The following is a 7,579-nucleotide window of genomic DNA, read 5'->3' on the forward strand; positions in this document are numbered from 1 at the left end:
ATAGTCAAGAATGTAAGAGAAGGAAATCAAGAACAAGAGTTGAGCCTTTCTCTATGCCTCTAAAACAAGTCCAGCAGTGGGGCCCTGGTTATCTATCTAAAAGTTGTTGGAAGGAAAGCATAAGATAATGATGTGGCTCACTCGCTGCAAATGGTCTACCTTCCACCTCCCTGCTCCTCCACCAATCTCAATGAAAGAAAAGATTGCTGGCTCATCATTGACAGTGGCTCCAGCATGTGCAAAGCTGCCTTTGCTGGGGAGGATGCCCCTGAGCCATGTTTCTCTCCATCATCAGGTGCCCCTGGCACCACGGTGTGAAAATGGGCATGAGCCAGAAGGACTCATACATGGGTGACGAGATCCAGAGCAAGCCAGATGCCGACCCTGAGTTACGCCATCCAGCACAGCATGGACACCAACTGGGGCAACATGGAGAAGATCTAGTACCATACCTTCTACAACAAGCTGCACATGGCCCTGGAGGAGCACCCAGTGCTGCTGAGGCCTCCCTGAACCCCAAGGCCAATAGAAAGAAGATGACTCAGATCGTGTTTGAGACCTTCAATACCCTGGCCAGGCCTGTGGGCTTCAAGCAGTAATGTCCCTCTATGCCTCTGGGTGCACCACTGGTATTGTCATGGATTCTGGAGATGGGGTCACAGTGCACATCTATGAGGGCTACACCCTTCCCCAGCCATCCTGTGTCTGGACCTGGCTGGCCGGGACCTGTCCAACAACTTCATGAAGATCCTCACGGAGCACAGCTACAACTTCACCAACATAGTTGAGAGGGAGATTGTGCATGACATCAGAAGAAGCTGTGGTATGTTACCCTGGACTTTGAGCAGGAGATGGCCACCACTGCATCCTCCTTCTCCTGAAGAAGAGCTACCAGCTGTCCAACGGCCAGATGATCACCATCAGCAGTGAGTGGTTCTGATGTCTGGAGGCGCTGTTCCAGCCTTCTTTCCTGGACGTGAAATCTTGCGGCATCCATGAGACCACCTTCAACTCCACCATGAAGTATGATGTGGACATCCACAAGGACGTGTATGCCAACATGGTGCTGTCCAATGGCACCACCACGTACCCAGGCATCATGGGCAGGTTGCATAAGGAGATCACCACCCTGATATCCAGCACCAAGAAGATCAAAATCACCTCCCCGCTGAGTGCAAATACTCGGTGTGCATCTGTGGCTCCATCCTGACCTCATTGTCCACTTTCCAGTAGATGTGGATTAGGAAGCAGGAGTACCATGGGTCAGGCCCCTCCATCATCCACCACAAATGCTTCTAAATGGACTTCGGGCAGTTACTTGTAGCATTTGCTGCATGGGTTAATTCAGAAGTATAAATTTGCCCCTGGCACATGTATACACCTCATGAAACAGTAATAAGCCTTTGAAAAGAAATTTGTCCTTGAAGCTTGTATCTGATAGCAAGACTGGATTGTAGAACTTGTTGATTTTAACCTTGTATTCAAGTTAACTCTTCCCTAGTCATTTGTTTAAGACCCTGTACATACCTTTGATTTCAACCTTTAGTACATGTGGCTGGGTCACTTCGTGGCTGAGGAAAGAACATGCTTGTCAGAGACAAGTCCATGACTTGGTAAGCCTGAGTAGCCAGTAGTTGATCTGCACAGGGTATTAAAGTGTCATGACTGAGTGTCATGGGATTTCTCTAGAGACTGGCAAGGGCTCCTGAACCAGTTGTAATTTCTATCTTGCCAGTTTCTCAGGGTTGGAAAAGTCCAGGCTGTAGGATCCTGCTTCCTTTCTTACCTGATGTTTTCCTGCCACAACACCATGGACTGTTACTTGCCTTGAGTTGGAAGCAGTTTGCATTTACACCTGTAAATTTATTCATCCTTTAAATTTATGTGAGCGTTTTTCGTACACAATTCTCAATTCTTTAAGACATGACAACAGACTTTGGTTTTCTACTGTTATGTGAGAACATGAGTCCCCAGCAACACATCATTGTGTAAGAAAAAATGAAAATGCTGCCAAAACCAGAAAAAAAAAAAAAAGATAATGATGTGAAACCACTTTGAAAAGTGGATTCAAATTTGGAATAATGAAAATGCAGTTACTATTAAAACATTGATGTTTTCAGTGATGTGCTGTTAGGTGTGTGTTAGGTTATTTTTATTTTATTAAGTTGGCATAATCTGCAGAACTAGGATGGCAAATTTAAGCCTGCTCAGGCTAGGTGTGGCTATTCTGAGGCTCATCGTGCCCCAAACTGATCCCACACAGTAAGATTTTTTTTCCCACAGGGAAAAGGAAAGCATTTGTAGCTCTGACGTGCTTCAACCAGTTTTCATTTCTGCAATATGGAAATCATGGCATATGATACCAAAATTGCATTATCCAAACCCCATTGCAAATATGTTCTCCATATTTTTATCAGAAATATTAAAGTGTCACAAACCCACAAAGTAGTACAATGGGTCGACATTCCTCTTCCTCTTTCATATTAATGGATTTTACTCTGTCCTATCATAATAAACAAAACACCAACATAATACTTACTTAATAACTAAGCTTAGGCCTTCACCCTTTTCCAAGATCTCTAAACAATGAAGATACAGCCACAGACATGAATTTGACCTACTAAAGAGATTTTGAAGAGGGATAAAAAGAGCAGTATTTTCACTTTAGACAAAACACTTCATTAAAAACAATCCTCAATAAATACTAAAACAAAGGTACTTCTTTCTCATTTATCAGCAACCCCCTCACCTTTCACTCATTAGTATGTTCAATGACCAGTGTGTTTACAGTACTTATACCTACTCATGTTCTTTCTTAAGTGCTCAAAAAGATGACCACAGAACAAGGTCCTCAATTACAATAAATAGAACACTACACATTTAGTACATTCCAGAAAAAATGGACTGTAATATTAAATCAAATGAGATCAAAATTCAATTCAATTCAGAAAAAAAAAAATGAAGCACCAAGTTAAGCATCAGCTCTATTATTTTGCCAGTATGTAAAAGCTGTATGTTGATAATTAATGAATGCATGAGGAAAGTTTGTATCAAAATACTAAAGGAAGGCTCATACAATGCACATGGTTCTTATCAATGTGAAAATAGCAGTAACTCTTACATGTTTCATCAAAGCTCAAAACATTTTACAACATGCTCGAACTAGTCTAAATAGATTCCCTGTTTTTGCTGTAAGTTCAGAAAGAAGTTACTTCTTAGATCTAAGATTTAAACTACTTTGGAAATAAAACATGAAGGTAAGAGGGTTGCCAAAAGTGCATATATATATAGGAAAAGACAGACAGCTGCCACTCTCATTGCGCATTAATCTTACACATTCTATATATAAGTACAGAAAAACTCAGTCTCTTTGGCATTTGGAAAATTCTAATAATGGATATAATTAGAAAGAAAAAGGTAAAGTAACTTAAGGGTGGCTACAGAACAATCTTCTTCTTCTTATTATTATTATTATTATTTTTATTTTTATTATTTTGAGACAGTGTCTTGCTCTGTCACCCAGGCCTGAGTGCAGTGGCGTGATCTCGGCTCACTGCAACCTCTGCCACCTGGGTTCAAGCAATTCTGCTGCCTCAGCCTTCCAAGTAGCTGGGACTACAGGCATGTGCCACCACACCCAGCTAGTTTTTGTATTTTTAGTAGAGATAGGGTTTCACCATGTTGGCCAGGCTGGTCAATTTTCAAAAACTACAAACACATACAATAGATTTACCTCTCAGATTTCTCAAATGGAGACTTCTTGAAATTTTGAATTACAAGAAATTCCTCCCATTATTGAGAATGATTACTCATGTTTTTTTATTATTATACTTTAAGTTCTAGGGCACATGTGCACAACATGCAGGTTTGTTACATATGTATACATGTGCCATGTTGGTGTGCTGCACCCATTAACTTGTCATTTACATTACGTATATCTCCTAATGCTATCTCTCCCCGTCTCCCCTCCCCACAATAGGCCCCGGTGTGTGATGTTCCCCTTCCTGTGTCCAAGTGATCTCATTGTTCAATTCCCACCTATGAGTGAGAACATGCGGCATTTGGTTTTCTGTTCTTGCGATAGTTTGCTGAGAATGAAATCCACAAAGTGAACAGATGCTGTTTTCACATTTTTATAGAATTATTAGAATAGAGATAAGTAAATTGGTCAAAAGATTGCATCCTTCATATTGGAATAAAGACTATAAAGGGAAGTCTATATTAAGGGTCATGACAATCAAAATAATATCTCAGTTAATATCTTTGGGAAACAAAACAAACAAGACTGTCAGTATGCTATTGCACTCTTAGGTGAGTATCATGATTCTTTCTGAAGCACGTTGGTAGAACTGCCAATATTTCAATATTTAATGTATTCTAAAACAGTCCAAATTAAAATATATTAATATTTTAAAGATTATATATAATATGTGTGTGTGGATGTGAGTATGCGTGTGTGTCCCTCAGGAATTAGGGAGTAAAGGTATGCCTTGTTTTCCCAAATAGCTTACTTTGTGCCTGTGTTTTCAGTTCTTACTCTTTCACTTTATAGATGATTAAGCACTAAAGTTTAAGAGTGGAAGGGTGCAACACACCAATACTAATCTGGGCTGAACTTACCATTATATCTATATCCATATAAAATGTTTTAAAGTCCATCTTATTTTTAAAAAATTAAAGGATCTATTTTGAGACTGTTTACCAGGTTGACATCCTGGCACATAACAGGCGCTCAACAAAAGCAAGGAAATGAACATGCCAACCCCAAAGAGTCACCTCTTCATTTAAATGCTCACCTATTTAGGTTGCATTCTTCCTTTCCTGGACCCTTCCTTCTTTCTTATCAGTGAATTCCACTCTAGACTTTACTACATGTTTGTTAATAAATAGTCCTTGAAGTAAAAAACAAAAAACAACTAGCTGACAAAGTAACCCAAATGGTGGTATCAAATGATCTGTGGAGTTTATCTGAAATAACAACAAAGAGCCAGGTGACCCTTAGCCACCCCAGATGTCATCTCTTGTGCTCCACTATGCTAAAAACTGCACCTAGCAGAGAGAGTCAAGAGAAAAGTGATGCCATCACTGTAGCAGGCAATGTAGTAGGTTTAGGTATCTCTTACCAATTCCTGTCTAAGTAAAATAACTTTTATGTTTCAAACTTTATTTTAATGAAAATATTTTGGAAACTGGATAATAAGTATCAAAATAATAGATTACACAATTTTTAGTTTTACAGTATAGTAATAGCAAAATGTTTTAGCAGTATACTTTACTCTGAGCAAATAAACACCCTAGTAAAAGGGTCAGATTGCTACAAGGTACCAGGAGGTCTACTGGAAGCCCAAATGCCCTTGGCTTGATTTTCAGCTTCAGCAGTTACATGCTGTAAACTGTGTCTGTTTCATTACCCCTAAAGCAGACATACAAGTCAACCTCAAAAGTCTGTACTGAGAATTCTAAGGGTAATGTATTTAGCTTAATCCAGATATCCTACAAATGTTAGACTCCTTTTCCTTGACTGTCTCATTCAACACATACACACACACACACACACACACACACACACACACAGAGAGAGAGTATACTTCACTTTCTTCTTAAACAAGATACAAATAACAAAACTAATTTCCCTTGGCTTTTCCAGCGAAGCTATAGTAATATATTATTTATAATATATAACCATAAAATAGTATACGCTTTGTTCACGTGTTGAAACTTTACTTGCATAGAACACATAAAATTTTTGTTTTCATCATTTAGGGAGAAAAGCTTTCTAAACTATGTTTTTTCTTTCCCTAATTTTTAATGATATTATAAATCTGATAAAATGTATGCATACTTATTGCAGAAATTTGAATATACAATAAAGCACAAAGAAAAAAATGAAGATAATTAATTCCCTAACTCAGAAACAATTATTACTAATCTTGATTTCCTTTCTATGCATTTGAATGGAATTATCTGCTACATCCTGTTTTGTAACCTTTTTATACTTATAATGTTCTATGAATATTCTGAATGTTTAAGTATTTTCAAACATTCTATATAATATAAATATCATTTTAATGGCTGCATATTATTTTATCTTGTTATAATAATTTTATGGTTATACCATAAATTATTTAATCAAAGCCATATTGTTGGACATTTGAGGTTGTTGCTGTGGCCATTGTTTTTAAGCAATACTGCTACAATTAACTGCCATGACCCAGCTTCAACAATTATCAACTCACGGTCAGTCTTGTTTTATCTGTACCCTTACGTATTCCCCATACCACCCTCAGATTACTTTGAAACAAATCCACTCATTATTTCATGTACACGTATTTCACTGTGTGCCTTTAAATTAGGTAGTGTTAAAAATCCTTCATCTTTACACTCCTTCTTTCTCCTTCTTCCCTTTCCTTCACCAGACTGTTAATATCAACATCCAAATAAGATCCATACACTGCAAATAGTTAAACAGGTTCCTTTCTGTGTTTTTCCCCTAGAAATTTATTTGTCAGGAAAAAACACAAAGAAAAACAAACAAAGATAGGCCAATGAATCTACAGTATTTCCCATGTTTTGGATCACTGTCATTTACCATGCTCCTCTATCAACTGTATTTCCTAGAAATAGAATCTTAGATCTAGAATTTTGTTCAAATTTAGGATCTATGTTTTGGCAAGAGTATTTCACAGGTAGTCTGGTATACTACCCTCAGGTGGTACGTAATATCGGATTGTTTACTTTTTTCTGATATTAGCAGCCATTGATGATCCATGTCTACATCCATTATTTTATCAGCATTGTACAATGGTGATATAACAGTTTTGCTAATATAAATAACACTACATAACTAAAATATTATAGCTGAATATCTGGGCACATCTATATATATGTTTATTTTTTTAAAGCCCTAAAAAGTATCTGAATCAAAATAAATCAACATTTGGAAATTTACATTACCATACATATTGTCCAACTATCCTCTTAGGAAGTTACACTAACCATCATCTCAATGTCGGCCATTAGTATAGTTTTAATGTTTGTTCATTGCCAAGAATAAATTCATTGTGGTTCATTTTCAAATACTTTGCTTATGAATAGGATTAAACATACTTTCTTTAAATTTAAATTTTATTTCTTTTGTGAATCGGTACCCTGTTCTTTGATCATTTTTCTGTTAGGTGTCTTTCTTTTCTTTTTCTTGGTTCCCTTACGATATTTAGTTAAGTGTTCTGGAAACCATCTCTTATGAGTGAGATCTATTGTGATATACAAACACATACCTGTAACATTCAGGTACTCTGTATGCTATGTTTGCCCAGCCTAACATTTTATCCAAGATTCTGGTTGAAAATGGCAAAGCAAACATCTGCAAAACATGCTGAATATAACTTTCATACTATTAGGAAAAGAACTTTAATATGCTACAAAGAGGGACTGAGGTACCCGGGCTAGTCTACCGTTACGCTCAGCAAAGGATTCGTTTTGCTCTTATAATTTAAACATTAAGCCCATTAATTTTCTAATGGTATTATGATTAAGAAATACTGAATACTGTGGCCATAAAAAGTTGTCATATTCCCAT

Source organism: Trachypithecus francoisi, unplaced genomic scaffold (genome assembly GCF_009764315.1).
Source record: "Trachypithecus francoisi isolate TF-2019V2 unplaced genomic scaffold, Tfra_2.0 Lachesis_group17, whole genome shotgun sequence".
Lineage (NCBI taxonomy): Eukaryota > Metazoa > Chordata > Mammalia > Primates > Cercopithecidae > Trachypithecus > Trachypithecus francoisi.